A 22532-nucleotide genomic window follows, 5' to 3' on the forward strand; every position below is an offset into this window, starting at 1 on the left:
AATTTTTAATATGCCATTATTTCTAATAATCATAGCTTATAACTTCATTAACTAAAGAAACCTAAATTTTATCTGCTCATGGAGGGAGGCGATTGGACCATTGGGGCAGTTTCCCCAGTGCTGTTCTCATGATAGTGAGTTTTCATGAGATCTGATGATTTTATAAGTGTTTGGAAGTTTCTCCTTTGCACTTTCTGTCTCCTGTTGCCATGTGAAGAAGGTGCCTGCTTCCCTTTCTGCCATGATTGCAAGTTTCCTGAGACCCACCTAGCCATGCAGAACTGTGAGTCAATTAAATCTCTTTCCTTTATGAATTACTCAGTCTCAGGGAAGTTCTTTATAACAATGTGAAAATGGACTAATACAGAATTGCATTAAATTCATTTATTAGTTTTGTGAGAATTGACATTTTATAATATTGTCCTTCAATTCAATAGGAAAATATTAATTTCCATTTGTTTGCATCTTATTTAACTCCCTAATCTCTAACCTCTGCCAATAAAATAAAACCTTTAAAATATTTTTAAAGGTTTTTCCTTTCTCTCCCCCTCCTCTATGACATCCCCAACTCTAGGTGATATCTTGAAAAAAATGAATTTTTCTAAAATATTAAAGTATTTTTTAATTTTTAGAGCATTATCAGCACTTACCTCACCAAAATCATTTAGTCACTTACCAAACATTTACTGAGAGTCTACCACATGCTCTGCATAGTTTGAGGCATGAGGGAAAAATCTCTGCTTTTATAGAGTTTATGTTCTAGTATGGGGAGACAGATGCTAGACAAAATGAATGAGTAAATTACATACTATGTTAGAAAGTGATAAATGGAATAGAGAAAACCAAAGCATAGAAATAGGATGGAATGCTACAGCCTTGAGCATTGACTGAAGTGTGCATTAAAATGTTAAATAGCGTAATCTTGGAAGGCCTGAAGGAGAATGTAGTGTTAGAGAAAAGACTTGAAAGTGATAATGGAGAGAGCCATATAGATGGCTAACGAAGAGCAATCCAGGCAGAGGAACAACAAGAAAGAAGGCACTCAGGTGGGATCATGCCCAACCTACTCAGAAACAAGAAGAAGTGTGAAGTGTGATTGACATGGAATAGAGAGGCAGCATCAGGGGATGTCAGAACAGTTAGAATAGTGAGAGATGAGGTTTTAGGGATTATGGGAATCAGATCAAATAGGGCCTTGCTGCATAATATAAGGACTTCAACTTCACTCTAAGGGAAATGGGGAAGCCATTGGACAGTTCTTAGAAAGAGAACCATGATCTGACTTAATGTTTAACAGAATGATCAGTCTGATTGCTGTGTTAAGAGTACAGTGTAGGGAGACAAGATGAGTTAGGAAGCTATTGCAATAATCTAGACAAGAGATAATAGTCATATGGTCCAGGGGACTAGTGGTGAAAAGTGGTCAATAAAGAACATATTTTTCAAGACAGTAGAGCCAATGAGGTTTAGTGAGGGATTAGATGTGGGGTGTGTGAAGAAAAAAGAGGTCAAGAATAACCCTAAGGATTTTTGCCTGAGCAACTAGAAGGACTGAATTCCATTAACTGAAACAGAGAAAACCATGACAGGAACAAGATCAGAGAGGGGGCAGTTTGATTTTAGACTTCTACTAGACTTACAAATAGCTATGCTGAGATGATGTTTGGTTATATACCTGATTGGTATTGAGAAGGGAGGTCCAGACAAGAGAGATAAATTTAGGTGTTGTTAGAATATGATTGATATTTGGAAGTATATAACTGTGTAAAATTGTCAATGAAGTGAGTAAAAATAACAAAGATTTTACCCTGGGAAATACGAAACTTAAAAGATTGGGAAGACAAGAGCAGCCAGCAAAACAAAATGGAGAAAAAGCGGCTAGTGGGGTTCCGGAAGCCAAATGAAGAAAGTGTTTCCAGGATGAAGGAATGATCAGCTCTGCCAAATGCTGCTGATAAGATGATGAAAACTTAGAATTGACCAGGGGATTAGCAACATAAAGGTCACTGGTGACCTCAACAAGAGAAGCTTTGGTGATGTGAATGGTACAAGAGAAGGTTTAAAACTATAAATAGCCCAGACTTGTGGGCAGCATCTGAAAAAGGAAGTGATATGTTTATTAAAGTTGGACCTATATTTACACTTGCATTATTAACTATAATTTTAGTTCTTTGTATCCATTTTTAAATGGTCAATTAGCAAGTAATAAAATACATCTTCATCTCATATTAAACACTCATTTTTTCTCACTAGGTGGTTATTGTATAAGTAGTTGCGAATTTCATATTCTAACACTTTCTAGCAACCTCATTGAATTAACATGCTAACAGAATGTCAGGAGCCAGGAAGGCCCATGGTCTTCCTTAAACTAATAAACGATTATATTTTACAATGGTACCTCCAAGCTCTCAACTGATAACTGTGCCAAATGGTAAAGTGAAAAAACACAAATTCTAGTCCAGAGCCCTATCTCCAACTTAAATAATGTTTGCAAGTTTCTAGTTAGGCAGTGAGACAGAAAAAATGTGTCATGTATGACAGACAGCACTAACATATAATATTTTTATCAAAGAACTATCAGCCCCTTAAAACCCAGTTTTCAAAATTGATCTACATATAAAAAAGAGCAGTAACAGGGAAATAATACAATCCAAATATTCCAGGTTTGGTAGAAAGTGTCTTCATGTCAGATTGCATACTAGATAGAGATCAAACACAAAAGAAGAAGAAGCAGAAGAAAATATTGTAAGAGATAATGTTTATAGTTTCACTCTAGTGGGTTTTGTGAATAAAGATACAATTGAGAATTCCCTTGAAAAGTTTCATGCCTCAAGCCATTATGAAAGGTATACAATACTTTTTTTCAAAAAGTGGAATTAAACTAAATTTCTCAAAGTTGCACCCATCTTGCCTCATGCATAGTTCCTTGATTACAGATTTAACCCCAAAATTCAGGTAAACATTCTCACCCACATAGTTTAAAAAGCACATCAGGGCCAGGTGCAGTGGCTCACACCTGCAATCCCAGCACTTTAGGAGGCCAAGACAAGCAGGATTACTTGAGGCCAGGAGTTTGAGATCAGCCTGGACAACATAGTGAGACCCCATCTCTAAAAAAAAAATTTAAAAATTAGCTGGGCATTGTGGTGCATGCCTTAGTCCTAACTACTCAGGAGGCTGAGGCAGAAGGATCTTTTAAGCCCAGGAGTTTGAGGTTAGTGAGCTATGATCATACCTCTGCACTGCAGCCTGGGTGACAGAGTAAGACTCTATCTCCAAAATAAAAAATTGCAAAATAAAATCTAACATGCAACACATTAGCTAGAAACTCACATACTAAATGGAATGTGATGAGAGAAAATTCTAATGACGAAGGTGCAGAATACAATCAAGGTGCTACTTTAATCCTTAAGGAAACGGAGTGTGATAAATGAGGGTAAAAAGAAGTTTATCGTTTATAAAGCTGTGAATTATTTGTTGTAAACCAAATAATTAAAAACATACACTACTGTTATACAGGCATTGAATGTCCTTGAATCTTCGGAGAATGATTATTTGACATTAAAAACAACAAGAGAAACTACTGATATGTTATTCTGCTCAGTTTTTCAGCTAACAGACAGATATTGTTAAAAAATCTCTCAAACGCTCATAATAATAATAATAAGTTTAACACACACATACAATATACCCACTCTGAAAGTATGGAAAGATTATAAAATGTCAATAAATGGCTTTTATTTTTCCTTTTCTGCTTATCTTTATTCCTAATTTTTCTACAATGAAACTGAATTACTTGTATAATTTTTGAGAGTTAAGTTTGTTGAAATATTTATGCATAGAAGAAGAACAGTTGCTAGCCAAACTTGTGGTACCTGAACTAAAAAAATTAATTAAAAAGTACTTCACCCAATCTTCATGTTATATATGAAAAAACTGAGGTGGAGAAAGATTATGTCATTTTTGCTAATAATGGGCTGAATGCATATATTATGTAACTCAGTAGTTCTCGATCCTGGCTCATTTAAAGGATAAAAACAAAAACAGACCTGACTGGACCCTATCCCAGAATTAGAATTGAATTAGAATTGGGGTTACTATTTACCAGAAGCTCCAAGTTCCCCACACTGTAGCCAAAGAATCTAAGAAAAATGGGGAGAGGGGACATCATTACATCAAAATAAATATGATGGCAACTTTAACAAACATCTCTGTGAGAATTTCCATTTCCTAAACATACGTATCCATTAAATGTGTGATCCAGCTCATTCCAAAACAAAGTTTGGCAATAGGGATGCTGTATCTATCTCTTATACTAAGGTTGTAATTGCTGCTTCTTTGCATCTTTTAGATAAATTTAGGTTTCAGACTCTGCAAAGGATTATAAGAGTAATATTTATTGAATGCTTACTAGGTGCCATGCATTGTTCTACATGTGTTACTCACTTAATTATCTCAATCCAATATAGTAAAACAGAATAATGTGCTCCATCTCACAGGCTAATGAGAAAAGGGAAAATATAAGTGTAATAAATAAATGATTAAATTTATAACAAGGTAAGTTACGTGGTATCTCAGTGGCACTGTTAAATGAAGGGTTCAGAGTGTTTGAATAGAGAATAAAAGTGGTAGAATTTAAGTATCATAAAGCACATTGAACATGCTGACAAAAACAACAACATTGTGACAGTCAGAATCATATTCACTCTGCTAGCCAACATACTGCTTATATACACCAGCTGAAATAGATCATTAGGATAAATGTGACACCTATTACCTACCTGTTTTTTGGTTGAAAGAAACTTTTTAAGCTGGGCGTGGTGGCTCATGCTTGTAATCTCAGCACTTTGGGAGGCTGAGGAGGGTGGATTGCTTGAGCCCAAAAGTTCGAGACCAGCCTGGGCAAAATGGTGAGACCCCCGTCTCTACCAAAACTACAAAAAAATTAGCCAGGCATGGTAGCATGCACCTGCAGTCTCAGCTACTAGGGAGGCTGAGGTGGGAGGATGGCTTGAGCCCAGGAGGCAGAGGTTGCAACGAACCAAAATCATGCCACTGCATCCCAGTCTAGGAGACAGAGAAACGTTTTAAATCTTCAATATTGAAATATACCTTTATAAGTCCATTTAATAGATTACTGGTTTAATAGAAATTTATTTTTAAAGGCAAGATAATATCAATAATAATAAGGACTCAGATGATGGTCCACTATGTTCAAGATCAAAAGAATCAGATCTTCAAATGACATATAAAGCCCAAACATTTTTTATATTTTTGTATTAAATTCAGTATTATAAATTTTTAGCAAAATATTATGTCACATTAGTCTTAACCTTGGTTTTATAGATGTAAATATTTAAATATTATAAATAATGTAGGCCAATACAAAAGGCCCTAGAAATTTGCCCTTAAAAGAGGTCCATATTTTACTCCAGTCTGAGAAACACTGGATAATGTCTAGAATGTTTTCCAGCTGTACATTTTTATGTCTCTGATCTTTTTTTCATCACCATGTGCCCCATTGCCAGCCAGGCATCTTTCACAAGCATATGAATGGTGATCATAGGCAAAAAATGAGAATGCTGTTCAATCACGGAAAAGCTGTCATCACAACTGAGATGCTAACACAGAGCAATTGATGCTGAGACACTCAGGTCATTTTCAGATAGAAAAGACAGCATGCATATATTGTGTGAAATCTAATTCATCTACTTCATGCACAATGTATTATCCTAAAAGAACTATTTTATAAATAAAAATGAACAAAGTGAGTTTTCCTAAAATGGACTGAATGGAAAGTTAATGAATGCTATCTGTTCATGATACCAGGCTGCTTATCAAAGACCCACCATTGGAAAGAAATGTCCAGATCTATCTTATCAAAAATTTTCAGTAAGCCCAAGAAAAGTGGCAGGCAGCCTTCTGGCCTTGCGGGACATGATTGTTCATGCTGGTTCTATTTTCTTGGTATTTCAAGCTATTTTCATAGCTAGCAGTCAGTCTTAATGTAATTCACATTTCCAATGCTTCTAGCCTTGATCTCTTTGTAGGTCTTTGAAGACAGTTGGAATTTTTACTCTGAGATATCAGAATATTGCATATGTTTCAATATATAACTATCTTTTGAGTTTTTTAATTTATGATTCCTATTAATGCCAATACATTTATCAAGGTTTTACCAGTTTAAAAAAACTTGCATCAATTCTTCTGTTTAGGTGAAGTGAAAACATTGTGCAGAGAAAACTGCAGTTACTACCAACTGCAAGCTGGGGTGAATCAGCTTGTTTACAACTTCTAAACTTTTTAAACCAAAAGAAACGACAGAACAAAAGTTTCGTGAACTTCTGGGGTTGGGTTTGTCAGTCTGGCTGTATGCTGAGGGTAAGAAGCACTAAACACAAAAACAAAATGAAAAGGAACTATTTTAGTTTTAGTTTCCTCTTCAGCAAAATGGGGTTTTCTATTTCCTCCACAGGGATTTTCAGAGAATTATAATGCATGGCATAGATGAAACACCTGCCACAAACTAAGCACTCAATGTAAGTTTTTCTCTATTTTCCTTTTTTTCTTTTACTTTTTTCTTCTTTTTCTGAGACAGGGTCTCACTCTGTCACCCAGGCTGAAGTGTAGTGGCACAATTATAGCTCACTGCAGCCTTGACCCCCTAGATTCAAGTGATTCTCCCAGCTCAGCCTCCCAAGTAGCTGGGACTATAGGCACTCACCATCACGCCCAGCTAATTTTTTTTTTTTTGTAGAGGCAGTCTCACTATGTTGCCCTCACTGGTCTTGAACTCCTGGTCTCAAGCAATCCTCCCACCTTGGCATCCCAAAGTGCTAGGATTACAGGCATGACCCACTGCACCCAGCCTATTTTTCAATACTGTTGTTACCATAATAATTATTACACTTATTATTAACCCAGTACCTGGCTCTGAGTAGTTTTCAAATAAAATTTAATTCCCATACCCTTGTACTCAGGGTATAGGAATCATCCTTTTGAATTTTAGCACATGGCACTCAGTAGATTCAAAAGCGAGGTAGGGCATTTCCAACCCTCCCTGAACCCCCTACTGCTGCCCCTGGCCCACTCAGTGCAAGTTAGACTCATACTGTCCAGAAACAGTGGTTCCCCTTAAAGTCCTTGAAGACTTTGTCTCTTCCCCTCTGCCCATTCTCCTCCCTGCATAATGATTAATACAATTAACATTTGCATTACCTTTTACAACTATAAAAGTGTATTCACCTACATCATTGCATTTAATTCTTATAATATCTTCACTATTTTTATCTCCAGTTCATGGATGAGAAAACTAAGGCTCAAAGAAATTAATGACTTAATAACAATAATAACAATAGTAGGTAACATTTATTTTATACTCACTTTGCTCCAGGGACTGTTCTAAGTACTTTACATACATTATTACACATTTAATCCTCAAAACAAGTCTAGTAGTGTGGTTCTCAAGATGTTGCATCCTGCCCTCTCACAGAGACAGCCTGTGAAATCCTTGGTATGATGAATACGATGATTTTCTTATTGAAGTAATTTTAAAAAGAGAGAATAACCTTGTTTCATAAATGAACACTGCCCTAGCCCCTTCCCCGGTCCCTGTCTCATCTCCTCAAAATTCAATAACTGAAGAATTAACATCTGGCACAGTAAGAGACCTCTGGGAGACACCCCTGATGGGCTGGTGTCTGTGCCCTTGCCATGTTCAATATGTTTTCTACTAACTCTGACTAAAAAGACTCACTGAATAGGCCCCAGACTGATGTTCACTAGTGTCCTTTACTTAAAATGTGTCTTTTGGGTTTATCTCAGCAAAATTTAACTTATATGTGGTTTACATGCAGTGTGTTTGTATTTGCCCAACCTCTTTGGGATTGCATCAGGAACATACTAGGTGGCTATAAATGGCAGAACCCAGCAGTCCATGTTTGGCACCTTTACTTTTGGCAGAGTACCATACTGTCTTCCTCAGTCATCATGGCCATCTAGAAGAGAATCAATACTCAAATCCTAACCCTGTCCTCCTCCCAATATCCCAGGGGTTTCCAAACCTGGCTCATTAAATATATAATTGCCCAAACCCTACTCCACTAGGGGAAGAAATTAAGACTACCTAAATTTGGAATCCCAGAAATGTATCTTCAAGTATCATGATGACAGGGTGACACAGAAAACAAAGAGGCATTTAAACTCCCTAAGCCCAAGCACAACAGCTTCTAAAACCCGGGCAAAACAATTAGTTCTGCCTCTAGTTAGACTGAATGTAAAAGAGAAATGTCTTAGTCTGTTTTGTGCCGCTGCAACATAATACCACAGACTGGGTAGTTTATAATAAACAGAAATGTATTGGCTTATAGTTCTGGAGTCTGGGAAGTCCAAGGTCAAGGAGCTGCATCTGGCAAGGGTGTTCTTGCTGTGTCATCCATTGCAGAAGGGCAAAAAAGGACAAGACTGAGAAAGAGAAAACGGGGCCAAACTCATCTTTTTATAAGGATCCCACTCCTATAATAATAAACCCACTTCCACAAAAATGGCATTATCCCCTCCAGAGCCCTCACGGCCTAATCACCTCCCATTAGGCTCCACCTCCCAACACTGCTGCATAGGAAATTAAGTTTCCAATACTTGCTTTTGGGGAGACACATTCAAACCATAGGAAGGGATGATTATACTTTTTGGTTAGAAATTCTGCCACATAATGTTTTAGAAACATTTGCAGAATTAGAAACATTCTAAATGATTTATGGGGCAAAGTTGTCATCTCATCAAGCACACATTCCTGTCTCAGAGTTTTTGTTTTTACTGTTCTCTCTACATGGAATAATTTTCTCCATACAGATGTTCATTTTCTTCATGTCTTTTCTCAAACATCATATTGCCAGTCCCTGTGTCAAACACAAATCTATTCCTATACCCTCCCGTGACCCTCTCTCCTGCTTGTTTTTCTCCATAGCCCTCATCTCCATCTGCCACAGTATATATTTACTTGTTTTTCACAAAATGCATATACAAATTATATAAATAAATTATATATCATATATATGCAATAAATTATATATAATAAATATATAATATAATTAGTATGTATTATACATATACTAAATATATAACTAACATACATGCTAACTAAAATATAAGGTATAATAGGGCAGGAAATTTGTATGCTTTGTTCATTGCTGAAATCCCAGTCCCTAGAAAAGTGTCTGGTACACAGTATGTATCAGTAAATATATGTTAAATATTCTCTATTGAACAAGAAAACACCAGTAGAGAAACTAGCTTTGTTTATGACAACTCTAGAATTCAGACACAAAAATTCAGAAGATGAGAATGAATCTTGCATGTGGAGCAAGAAGGAAAGATGAGTGGCACCCTGGATATGCACTGGGAATCTAAAGGTGAATTCATGTTGAGAAATTTGGTCTGAGACAAGTGCTGATACAGGGAAGGAATGAGCATGCTCAGAAACGGGAAATGAAGTCAGCAGAGGCAACAGGTCCCATTGAGAAGTTCTCTCAATGGATGTAGTTTCTTATGATGCTCTGTGTGCAAGGAGAAGGAAGAATTTAGGTAAAGTCCTTAAAAAGCAAAGAGAAATAGAGAAAAAAACAGGAAGCCAAAGATCTTTCTCTGTAGTCTAGGTTATCACTTACAAACTTCTATTGCTGACTGATTAAGAAAGGAAAGGAATTGTTTTTTCTTTTTTCTTTTTTTTTTAGATAGATTCTTGCTCTTGTTGAACAGGCTGGAGTGCAGCGGCTCACTGCAACCTCCACTTTCCGGGTTCAAGCGATTCTCCTGCCTCATCCTCCCCAGGAGCCGGGATTACAGGCACCAGCGAGTACACCCAGCTAATTTTTGTATTTTTAGTAGAGACAGGGTTTCACCATGTTGGCCAGTCTGGTCTCAAACTCCTGACCTCAGGTGATCCACCTGCCTTGACCTCCCAAAGTGCTGGGATTACAGGCATGAGCCACCATGCCCAGCCAGGAAATTTTTTTTTTTTTAAGAGACGGAGTCTCGCTCTTTCGCCCAGGCAGGACTGCAGTGGCGCTATCTCGGCTCACTGCAAGCTCTGCATCCCGGGTTCATGCCATTCTCCTGCCTCAGCCTCCTGAGTAGCTGGGACTACAGGCGCCCGCCACTGCGCCCGGCTAATTTTTTGTATTTTTAGTAGAGACGGGGTTTCACCATGTTAGCCAAGATGGTCTCGATCTCCTGACCTCATGATCCACCTGCCTCGGCCTCCCAAAATGCTGGGATTATAGGCATGAGCCAGCACGCCCGGCCCCAGCCAGGAATTTTTATATAAAAGGATCGGGGGTAGTTCAAAGTATCATAGGAGGGCTGGAGAATCAGGTTCCAAGTTAAGTGTTCAGAAATAACACCCTAAACTTCTCTAACAAAGAGGCAGGATTTGGAAAATACTAGAACCATGTCTCCGAAAGCCAATGGGAATATGCATTTTTTAACACAGACCCAGGATGTATTTTTTGACCCGGAAGGTCAAGACTTGGTTAATCTTCACTAACAAGGATGGTTGTTCAGGTAGCTAATCATGCCTGAGTACAGCACAGGAAGCCTGGTTTAGGGACTGAGCTACTGGACAGGAATCATGGCTGCTAATTGGTAAGGGAAAGCGGGGAAAGTGGAAAACAGAAAGGAATGACTGACATGGGGCACAGGGCCTGTAGTCCTACATGAGGCTTGTATTGTCTTAAATTAGATTCAAAACTCACAAGAACCCCTGCTGCTTAAAAGAGAAGGGAAGGAAAAGACACAGGAACAGGAGGAGTTCCTGCGTCTCTTACCAGGAGGTAAGGAGGCTATGTTTTCCATGGGATTGGTCCCAAAAGGGTCCCAACCAGAATGTTTCCAGGCATGCCAGCATCCTCCTTCCTATCACACAGCAGAGGGGCTGATGGGTTCAGGCCATAATTACAAGTTTCCAGAAGGGACTTGAATGGATACTAGAACTGAAAACGGCAATTCAGAACAGAATAATATATCACATACTCCAAACATAGCTAAGAATGAGGAAATTAACAAAACTGACTGAAAAGCCAATATAGATCATCTGTTACAGTCTACTACAGTTTATGTACTTGCTCGGAGAAGAAACTCAGGTTCTTTGCTGTGTCCACTTAGCTTTTTTATGCGAAACTCTACCTAGTGTAAAACCTACATTCCAAGACCTCAACAGGTTAGAAGCAGGAGAAAGGCCAACACAAAACTTCACAAGGAATAGCAGACAGCAGTTTGATATCATGGGATGAAACAGACCATCAAAAATTGAAAGCCTAGTACACACTCAATAGCTTCTGTGACATCATTAAATCTGAATAAATTATTATGAAAGAATTTCTCTATTTATTCACTCATTTATATATTTATGAATAATTATTCAACATCTAGGATGTGTAAGGAAGTAGACTGGTTCTTGAGATACAACTGTGAATAAGACAAAGTTCCTGTTCATAAGAAAGGCTTAATCTAAATGAGGTTACAGATTATTTTAATACAATACACTTGGTTACTATAGAATGATAGAGTAAGACAGAGAATGCTATAGTGCCACAGAGAAAGGGAATAAAACCCACTAGAGGAAGCTCAGGAGAGGCTTTTAGAGAAAGTAGGATCCACACCAGAGCCTGAGGGATAATTAGGAATTAGCAGGTGGGGAGTGAGGAGGCGGGGGAGGCCGGGGAGGTGGGGGGTGGGGGGAGGGGGGAGGCTGGAGGAGGCAGGGGGGAGGGGGGAGGTGGGGGGAGGGGAGGCGGGGAGGCAGGGGGGAGGTGGGGAGGCAGGGGGAGGGGCAGGCAGGGGGAGGGGGAGGCAGGGTGAGAGGGAGGTGGGGGAGGTGGGGGAGGCGGGGGAGGGGGAGGGGAGGCGGGGGGAGGTGGGGGAGGCGGGGGGGAGGTGGGGGAGGCGGGGAGGAGGGACGCTGGGGGGAAGCGGGGGAGGAGGGGAGGCGGGGAGGAGGGGAGGTGGGGGGAGGGGAGGCGGGGGAGGCTCGAGCGTGGGGGAGCTGCAGGTCCCAAGCCCTGCCCCATGAGGAGGCAGTTGAGGCCCCGCGAGAATTCGAGCACACCCTCCACAGCTGCTGGTCTGGGTGCTAAGCCCCTCACTGCCCAGGGCTGGCCACGGTGGCCGGCCACTCAGAGTGCAGGGCACACCAATCTCATGCCCACCCAGAACTGGCGCTGGACCACGAGCACTGTGCACAGCCCCAGTTGCTGCCCGTGCCTCTCCCTCCACACCTCCCTGCAAGCAGAGGGAGCCGACTCCGGCCTCGGCCAGCCCCAAGAGGGGCTCCCACAGTGCAGTGGCAGGCTGGAGGGCTGCTCAAGCACAGCCAGAGTGGGCGCTGAGGCCAAGGAGGCGCCGAGAGCCAGCGAGGGCTGCGAGGGCTGCCAGCACGCTGTCACCTCTCAATAGCGCAAGAGGCTACGTTTTCCATTCCAACCAAAAGTTGCTTTCAGTGAAGAAAGAAGGCAATGGTGTTCTAAGAAACATCACTGATCAAGAATATCTATGATATCCTTTCTGAAAACAATGACTTAGAGAAAAAGCGGGGCAGGGGAGGAGTAACTCATAATTCTTTCTTATTTCAATTCTTCCTTAATTCATCACTAAATAAAAGGTAGGAGTGTTGGTAGAACATGCATGTGTTAAAAACTGGAAAAAGGCCGGGCGCAGTGGCTCACATCTGTAATCCCAGCACTTTGGGAGGCCGAGGTGGGCAGATCACCTGAGGTCAGGAGTTCAGGACCAGCCTGGCCAACATGACGAAACCCCGTCTCTACTAAAACTATAAAAATTAGCCAGGCATGGTGGCACGCACTTGTAGTCCCAGCTACTTGGGAGGCTGAGGCAGGAGAATTGCTTGAACCCAGGAGGCAGAGAATGCAGTGAGCCGAGATCTGACCTGTGCACTCCAGCCTGGGTGTCAGAGCGAGACTCTGTCTCGAAAAAAAAATAAATATCTGGAGAAAAAAACCAGTTGAGGCAGTTGAGGTAGTTGCATGAAGCGTTTCCACTCCGTTGAAGAGAACCAAAGACATATACATACATGTACGAGCTACAAAATACAAATTGGGTAATTTCAGTGATTCAAAATAGGAGATAAGTGTTATTATATTTAAAAACAATATGAAGATGAATGGTAAAATTCATGAAAAGAATTAAATTTTTAATTTTTCTGTACTTAGAATAACATTAAGTAGCAAATAAAAACCACTGGAGAGAGAGACTACTTAAGAAAGGAAAAGGCTTTATATTTTTTCCCTGCTGTTTGGAAAGGGGGCCCTGCATTTTTATTTTGTACTGAGTCCTGCAGATTATGTAGCTGGCCTTGTGATGGCATAAGTTAGCTAGTGTGACATGGAAGTTCAGAATTAGAGGAAGCTACTATGTATTGTATCTGTGGAAGGTGAGAAGGAGGAGGGAGAGACTGGAGGCGGGAAAGACCATCTGGCAATGTGGTTGCATGGGGAGAAGAGGGGCTTTGTATATCATTGAGAAAATATCAATTTTCAGGATCAAATTATGGAGAAAAACTAATGAGATTCTAGAAGAGTTAAATTCCTGCCAAAAGCCACTCCTGATGCTACAACTTCATGCTAGAACATTAGACCACACCCAAGGATAAAGGGGGTTGTGGAAGAAAAACAACCCAACCGATTTGCATTATAGAAAGATTACTTCATGTGGAGAACAGATTGAAGCATGAGAACTATTGGGATCCTGGTAAACAGGCTTTCCAGTAAACCCCAAAACAAAGCAAAACTTCTAATTTGTAGCATTTGCTGATTTCAGGTGTGAATACCAACGCCAATGGCCAATTTCAAGCTACTAATAGTAATGACCAGCTGGCAAAATTCCTGAGTATTTAACAACGGCTCTCCTCAATCTGTAGGAGCCAGCTCCTGCTTCCCACTGCAATAAATGATTACATAGTTGATCATATCCTTGTATGAAAAATAGGGAGGCCCAGCACGGTGGCTCACACCTGTAATCCCAGCACTTTGGGAGGCTAAGGTCGGCGGATCACTTGAGCCCAGGAGTTTGAGATCAGCCTGGGCAACATGATTCAACCTCATTTCTCAAAAAGGTTAGTGGGTAGCTGGGACTGAGGCAAGAGGATCACTTGAGCTGAGGAGTTCAAGGTTGCAGTGAGCCATTGATTGTGCCACTGCACTCCAAGCCTGGGGCAACAGAGTAAGACTCTGTCTCAAAAAAAAAAAGGAAGATATATTTTATAATTTATACATATTTCCATCAAAATAAATATTTCTTAGATAGTTAATTCTCTCAAATCTGAACACTTTTGTTATTTATGCTGATTTATTCCTCCATGTTTTCAAGAGGAAACACACAGTGGAGAAAAATATTTTAAGAGCTAATGACTGAGAAGTTTATTTTGGGTTTTCTGCAGGTTTTTTTTTTTTTTTTTTTTTTTTTTTGAGACAGGGTCTTGCTCTGTTGCCCAGGCTGGAGTGCAGTGGTGCAATCCTGGCTCACTGCAGCCTCAACCTCCCAGGCTCAAGCCATCCTCCCACTGCAGCTTTCCTGCATAGCAGAACTATAGGCATGCATCACCATACTGGCTAATTTTTTTAAATTTTTTATAGAGACAGGATCTCACTATGTTACCCAGGCTGGTCTCAAAGGCCTGGATTCAAGTGATCCTCCCATCTCGGCCTCTCAAAGTGGTAGGATTACAGGCATGAGCCACTATACCTGACGTGAGAAATTTTCAGAACTGATGGAATGCAACAACCTTTAGACTTAAGAAACCAACAAATCCCAAGAATTTTAAAAAAAAAACCCTACACCAGACATACCATACTGAAACTACAAAGCTTAAAAGCAGCCTAAGGAAAGCAGCAAGATGGAAAGCTGACCTCAACTTTGGAACAATGGAAGCCAAAACCCAGTGAAATGATATCTTTAAATGTGTGGAGGGAAAATGACTACTGACCTCTAATTCTATATCCCATTGAAAGGAAGGACAGAAGGAAAGAAGGAAGGAAGGGAGGGAGGGAGGGAGGGAGGGAGGGGAGTATATTAGTCCGTTTTCGTACTACTGTAAAGAACTGCCTGAGACTGGGTAATTTATAAAGGAAAGAGGTTTAATTGACTCACAGTTTCGCATGGCTGGGGAGGCCTCAGGAAACTTACAATCATGATGGAAGGCAAAGGGGAAGCAAGGCACCATCTTCACAAGGTGGCAGGAAGGAGAATGAACGCGAGAAGAACAACCAAACACTTATAAAACCATCAGATCTCGTGACTCACTTACTATCATGATAACAGCACGGGGGAAACTGTCCCCATGATTCAATTACCTCGACCTGGTCTCTCCCTTGGCATGTGGGGATTATGAGGATTACAATTCAAGATGAGACTTTGGGTGGGAACACAGCCAAACCATATCATAGAGTGAAAAGGGAGATGGAGGGCAGAAGGAGGAAAAGACTTTCAGAAATAAGAGCAAAATAAGACATTTTAGACAAACAAAAACAGAGAAACAACTACTGACAGATCCTTATTTTTAAAAATTCAAAAGAGTATACTGTATTCTGAAGGAAACCTACCTCAGATGGAAGACCTAAGATGCAGAATAAATAAGCCTTCAGCCCACCGAGATTTTTCAAGGCCATCCCCAATGCAGCTGCTATTTTCAGCTTGCACCCACTTAAAAGCCCACCAACAAATTAAATGGAGAAAAGATAGAGACCACCATCCCTGCATTATTTATTTAACAGTGGCACCAATTCCTGGAGCTTGATAAGGTTTTTGTCTTACTATCTTGGCCACTGGTTGGGATGGGACAGGGAAGCAGTTTTAGACCCACCTTAGATCCAAAGGTGTGGCAGTGGGAGGCTGTCAATCAGCCATGCTTCTCAAAGCTAATTCTCCTGAAGAACATCTGAGTGCAGCACCTCCATGGCCACCACAGAGAAGAAAGGGCATGTGTGTTCTGAGAGGTATGTACAGGAATATTTATAGTGCAATGTTTGTAATAACCCCAAACTGGAAACAAACTCAGATGTCCATCAACAGGATGGTAAATAAATGCATAGTGGCATCAGCATACAATGGAGTGCTATCGGGCAATGAATGAACTACAGTATGGTGCATACGTGTGGATGAATCTAAAACAAACAATGTTGGGGCCAGAAAAAGTAAGTACAGGAGAATACTGTATAGTTCCATTGATTAAGTTCAAATATAGGCAAAATTAAATTATACATCCTTAATGATATGTACACAGGTGGTGAAACCATAAAGAAAAGCAAACCATTAACACAAATATAAGAATAATCGTTACTTCTGGGAAGAAGAAAAGGGAATCACAGAAGGCTTCTAAGAAACTGATAACATTCAGCAGAAATATCTTTAACAAGTGGTTTCATACAAGGTGTTCATTTAATATTGTTCTTTGGACCATACATAGTGTCTTATAGACCTTTTCTGTATATGATGTCTTTTACAATAAAATGTTTAATATGACTGTTTAATTAGACACACAAAAAGCATTTGATTTTTTTAAAATACCTTTAGCAAGCTAGATATAGAAGAAATCTTCATTCAAATGACGGCTACTAAATAGAAACCTACAGCAAGCATCACACCTAAGAGCAGAACATGAAAAGCATCCCTACTAGGGTCAGGAGAAGAGAAAGGATGCACTGTTGTTACTAGTCTTCATCCTAAATGGTAGGCATATATTTCTAATGGATTTGAATACATTTAACTCACTAATGAGTAGTTGGTACTTACTCCATTTATCATACTGACATAAGGAAGACTGACAGTCTCATCACAATGTAACTTTGTCATAGTCCCAGAAACAATTATACATATGCAGTCCTGACTTGCGTTAATAATGAATTAATTAATCCCAGCACTTTGGAAGGCCAAGGCAGGCCAACATGGTGAAACCTCACCTCTACCAAAAAATACAAAAATTAGCCGGGCGGGGTGGCAAGCACCTGTAATTTCAACTACTTGGGAGGCTGAGGCAGGAGAATCACTTTAATCCGGGAGACCAAGGTTGCAGTGAGCCGAGATCACGCCACTGCACTCCAGCCTTGGCAACAGAGCAAGACTCCATCTCAAAAATAACAATAATAATGAATTAATTAATTATTCCAACAATACTAATTGTTTCCAGCTAAACTTGTGTGGAATTGTAATTCTATTTCTCTCCTTCTTTTGATCATGGGTCATCTTTCAGAGAGTCACGCCTCCAGAAGATGGAACAATGAGGCAATCTGGTCTAATGAAAAGTCTGTAGACCTTGAAGTCAATCAGGTGTATGTTCAAATTTAGCTCCATCACTTCCAAGCTGGGTGTGACCTTGAGTGTATCAATTAATCTCTCCAGTCTTCTATTTGACATCGTACAAAATGAGGATAATAATGCATACTCTGCAGAAATGTGAGTCCTTGAAATACTACATGTCAAGGACCTAGCTCAAAGCCTGGGTATAAAAGATGATCAAAAATGGTCATAGTTGGCCAGGCGTGGTGGCTCACGCCTGTTATCCCACGACTTTGGGAGGCCAAGGTGGGCAGATCACCTGAGGTCAGGAGTTTAAGACCAGTCTGGCCAACATGGCGAAACTAAAAAATACAAAAATTAGCCGGGCGTGGTGGCAGGCGCCTGTAATCCCAGCTACTCGGGAGGCTGAGGCAGGGAGAATTGCTTGAACCTGGGAGGCAGAGGTTGCAGTGAAGCAAGATCACACCACTGTACTCCAGCCTGACTCCATCTCAAAAAAAAAAAAATGGTCATAGTTGTGATTATTTTATTAACTTCACAGTAGCCAGCTAAACTCCTGAAACCAACCCCCAAAATGTTGATTAACAGTTGACAGAGAACGCTGGTGTGCTGCCATGGCACTTATTATTCAAATGTTTATCAATATAATATAATATATATTATAATATAATATAATAAATGTTTATCAATATCAATATTCAAATAAGCCCTGTCTTATTCAAATGTTTATCAATCGCTTGAAACATAGCCTAAATGATTATTAAATTTCTAGATGATATAACGATAGACCAAATGACTAAAACACTGTGGTCCACAACAACACTGGGACCAAAACCAACAGGATGAAATTTGATGTGAGTAAAAGGAAGGACCTGTGTTGGATTTCCCTGACATTGCACTTGGCACAGGACAAGCAATGATAGCATCTAAAGGACCCTCTTGTTTGTGAGTTTGGTGTGAGCTAACAGTGTGTGAGCGTCTATAACACATGCGAATTTAGTTTGCCTGACAAGGTTAGCAGTACCCTGAATTTAAAAACAGAGAAGAATTACGTGGCCAGCCCCAGTTACAATAAGCAGACAAGGAAGCTCTCTCCTCAGTAGAGCAGCATCACACATCTCAGAGACCCCTATGGAGTGGTGGTGGGAACATGCGGACTTGAATTAGATTGCTATCAATCCACTTTTAAACTACTAACATGTCTGTTTCTAACAGCCTCAGGGAATAGGCATTACAAACCATCACAAAAACTCATTTTTTTTTTAAAACACATGGCAGCAACCATAGTAATAAAACTGCACAAAAGAACCAAAGCAAGAAAAAGCAAGAAGGAAGAAAAGGTCAGCATTACAGTGATGTTGATTGGATTGCAATGACCTGGTCATATTCTTGCTTTTGAAACACCAGGTTCTCTAGGTCATTTAAAAGGAAACTAATTAATTGCTTCTGATATTTTCTTTCATCTCCAAATCATGTCTCTTTTTTTTTTTTTAAGGTTTTTGGCTACACATTGCCACTGGGTGGAGCTCAAAGTCCACAAAAGCACCTTGGAACCAGCAAGTAAATAAAAAGCAGCCAGCCACGGACTCATTTTCAGACACATAACATTTAAAATATTTTTTTTCTCTTGTATTGATAAGTGAAGAAGCACAAACACTGAATGAAAGGAAGTGGCCATCTTTTAGAAAGAAAGAAAGCGTCTCTGCAACTGAAAAAAAAAAAAAAAACAGCCAGCTCGGAAAGAGATTGCGGAAGTGGTTTTCAGAGATCAATAATATGCAATCTCCTTTAGCTGAGAGTGAGATTGGAGGCTTACAATCATAACGAATTGAAGTTCTTGCATAGAGAATTTGTTTTGCTGTATTTTTTTATCACCTTTTTTTAATTGCACAGAGGCACTTGCAGCTTGGCAGCTTTATTTTGCATAGGTACACTGTGTGAATGTGTGTATATTATGAGTATAGGTTAAATGCATTCCTGTAAGAAGGCCCAGAGGCTGCCTGTGGGGCCCAGACAGTCCATCTGCTCCAGCAACCATCCCCTTGGGAAAATAAAACGTGAAATGCCACTAAGACAACCGATTATTATGCTGTTTTAGATTAGGCAACTTGTGCTTTCCCCTTTTGTCAAATCCCTGAAAGGAAGAGTTGCAAACCAGAAGAGAAAATAATAATGAGCTTTTCATTACCTCCAGAGCATGAGCTAAAAGTTTCTTTGACAAAGAGAGGAGGGAAATCGGATGTGTCTCAACTGGCTCCAGTTATATTAGCATTTTTCTTTTGTAGCTACACTAGCATTTTTCCAATTTCCAGTTTTCTTTTCTTGGGCTAATAGTACATGTTTAACAAAATTTAATTGAGTTATAACGAAATAGCTAACACTAAAGCAGTACTTATTATATGTGAATGCTGAGTATTTTACATCTTCACCCCTTTTAATACAACAGCCCTTTGAGGGAGAGGGGGGAATTATTATCATCTCCATTTTGCAGGCATGGAAAAAAAGCCTCAGCAAAGTTAAGTAACTTGTGCAATGATACGCAGCTAGGAAATGGCAATACCTACCTCAGATGCCTTTCTGCACCGAAACTCATTCTCTTCCTTTCCCATCAGCATATTTCACTGAAGTCTCAGGATGTCCTAGTTAAAAACAAACTCAGTCAGAGAGAAGATATGCTGGTTATGACCTACCTTGCTCCCGCCCCATTACCCCCTAGGTCCCACCCAGCAGCATTGTGATCTGAGGAAAAAGGAAGGCAATGCTCTAGCTTCCCAAGGGGAGGTTTCACCCAAAATAGGCTTAGCATCCCCTCTCCTCCCAGCAGAGAAGCTCAGCAAAAAGTCTGGATTCTACTATCGCTCTCCAGTTCCATCCCTTGGCAGTCACTGAAGAGCACCTCTGGCAGTCACTTAAGAGCATCCCGAAATCTTACCACCTGTGAGAGCTTCGGCAGGTGACTGAAACTCCCTTGTGTTTTTAAACCTGTGAAATACAAATAATACCTTCCTCACAGGTTTCTATGGGAATTAAATAAGTTAAAGTATAGAATGCTTTTTATAGTGCCCGGCACTCTCTACAAGCTAACACGTTGACCATTCCCATTATCACTGATGCGATATCGTCAGCTTTGCACCCCACCCTTTTTTTCTTTTACAACATAATGGGTTTATATTTAATATAGTATTTCTCATCAGGAGGATGTTACTCAGTTGATATAAAGTGCTTTTTTAACGTTAAATCTTTTCCATGTCAATGTCTATAGTGTTTTTTTACATTAAATCTTTCCTGCATTTCAGTATTAGATACACTGAATACATTTTTCTAAATGTTTTTTCCCCAGAGATAAAAGTTTCCCTTTTTGGCTATTTGATATCTGAATACAATATTAACTTGGAAGATAACAAAACAAAAATCAAATCAAAATATGGAGAAAAGACTCCTCAATGATTCAAGAAGTAGTGATTATAACTGAATACTGGTGATTTTCTAGGATTCTGGGCAAGAACTTTCTTCTTCCTATTTCATGTGCTTTGAGAATTCTAAAACTATGAAATATTACTTATGTAAATTTCAGCCATCTTACTTCCTTGACCTCCTTTCTAACCAGCAAATACAAATTATAGGCTGCATTTTTCTGTGCATTATTTGTTGTAAAGAAACTCTTGGGGGGAGGAGCCAAGATGGCCGAATAGGAACAGCTCCGGTCTACAGCTCCCAGCGTGACCGACGCAGAAGACTGGTGATTTCCTTATTTCCATCTGAGGTACCGGGTTCATCTCACTAGGGAGTGCCAGACAGTGGGCACCAGCCAGTGGGTGCGCGCACGGTGCGCGAGCCGAAGCAGGGCGAGGCATTGCCTCACCTGGGAAGCGCAAGGGGTCAGGGAGTTCCCTTTCCCAGTCAAAGAAAGGGGTGACGGACTCACCTGGAAAATCGGGTCACTCCCACCGGAATATTGCGCTTTTCAGACCGGCTTGAAAAACGGCGCACCACGAGACTATATCCCACACCTGGCTCGGAGGGTCCTACGCCCACGGAATCTCGCTGATTGCTAGCACAGCAGTCTGAGATCAAACTGCAAGGCGGCAGCGAGGCTGGAGGAGGGGCACCCGCCATTGCCCAGGCTTGCTTAGGTAAACAAAGCAGCGGGAAGCTCGAACTGGGTGGAGCCCACCACAGCTCCAGGAGGCCTGCCTGCCTCTGTAGGCTCCACCTCTGGGGGCAGGGCACAGACAAATAAAAAGACAGCAGTAACCTCTGCAGACTTAAATGTCCCTGTCTGACAGCTTTGAAGGGAGCAGTGGTTCTCCCAGCACGCAGCTGGAGATCTGAGAACTGGCAGACTGCCTCTTCAAGTGGGTCCCTGACCCCTGACCCCCGAGCAGCCTAACTGGGAGGCACCCCCCAGCAGGGGCACACTGACACCTCACACGGCAGGGTATTCCAACAGACCTGCAGCTGAGGGTCCTGTCTGTTAGAAGGAAAACTAACAAACAGAAAGGACATCCACACCAAAAACCCATCTGTACATCACCATCATCAAAGACCAAAAGTAGATAAAACCACAAAGATGGGGAAAAAACAGAACAGAAAAACTGGAAGCTCTAAAAATCAGAGCGCCTCTCCTCCTCCAAAGGAACGCAGCTCCTCACCAGCAACAGAACAAAGCTGAATGGAGAATGACTTTGACGAGCTGAGAGAAGAAGGCTTCAGACGATCAAATTACTCTGAGCTACGGGAGGACATTCAAACCAAAGGCAAAGAAGTTGAAAACTGAAAAAAATTTAGAAGAATGTATAACTAGAATAACCAATACAGAGAAGTGCTTAAAGGAGCTGATGGAGCTGAAAACCAAGGCTTGAGAACTACGTGAAGAATGCAGAAGCCTCAGGAGCCGATGCGATCAACTGGAAGAAAGGGTATCAGCAATGGAAGATGAAATGAATGAAATGAAGCGAGAAGGGAAGTTTAGAGAAAAAAGAATAAAAAGAAATGAGCAAAGCCTCCAAGAAATATGGGACTATGTGAAAAGACCAAATCTACGTCTGATTGGTGTACCTGAAAGTGATGGGGAGAATGGAACCAAGCTGGAAAACACTCTGCAGGATATTATCCAGGAGAACTTCCCCAATCTAGCAAGGCAGGCCGACGTTCAGATTCAGGAAATACAGAGAACGCCACAAAGATACTCCTCGAGAAGAGCAACTCCAAGGCACATAATTGTCAGA

At 40.7% G+C, this 22532-nt stretch overlaps 1 long non-coding RNA gene across 2 annotated transcripts in view; it reads right to left on the reverse strand.

Annotated features, from left to right (window-relative positions):
- LOC134810206 (uncharacterized) overlaps positions 1-21446 on the reverse strand; it is a 396797-nt gene extending 375351 nt beyond the window's left edge. For both annotated transcript variants that reach the window (XR_010157733.1, XR_010157734.1), the window contains exons 1-2: positions 21230-21446; positions 19869-19943 (exon numbers count right to left, since the gene is read on the reverse strand). This is a non-coding gene — a long non-coding RNA (uncharacterized LOC134810206). The remainder of the gene's footprint in view (positions 1-19868; positions 19944-21229) is intronic.
- Between the last annotated feature and the right edge of the window lie 1086 nt (positions 21447-22532).

The sequence above is a fragment of the Pan troglodytes genome, chromosome 5 (assembly GCF_028858775.2).
Source record: "Pan troglodytes isolate AG18354 chromosome 5, NHGRI_mPanTro3-v2.0_pri, whole genome shotgun sequence".
NCBI classification, from domain to species: Eukaryota; Metazoa; Chordata; class Mammalia; order Primates; family Hominidae; genus Pan; species Pan troglodytes.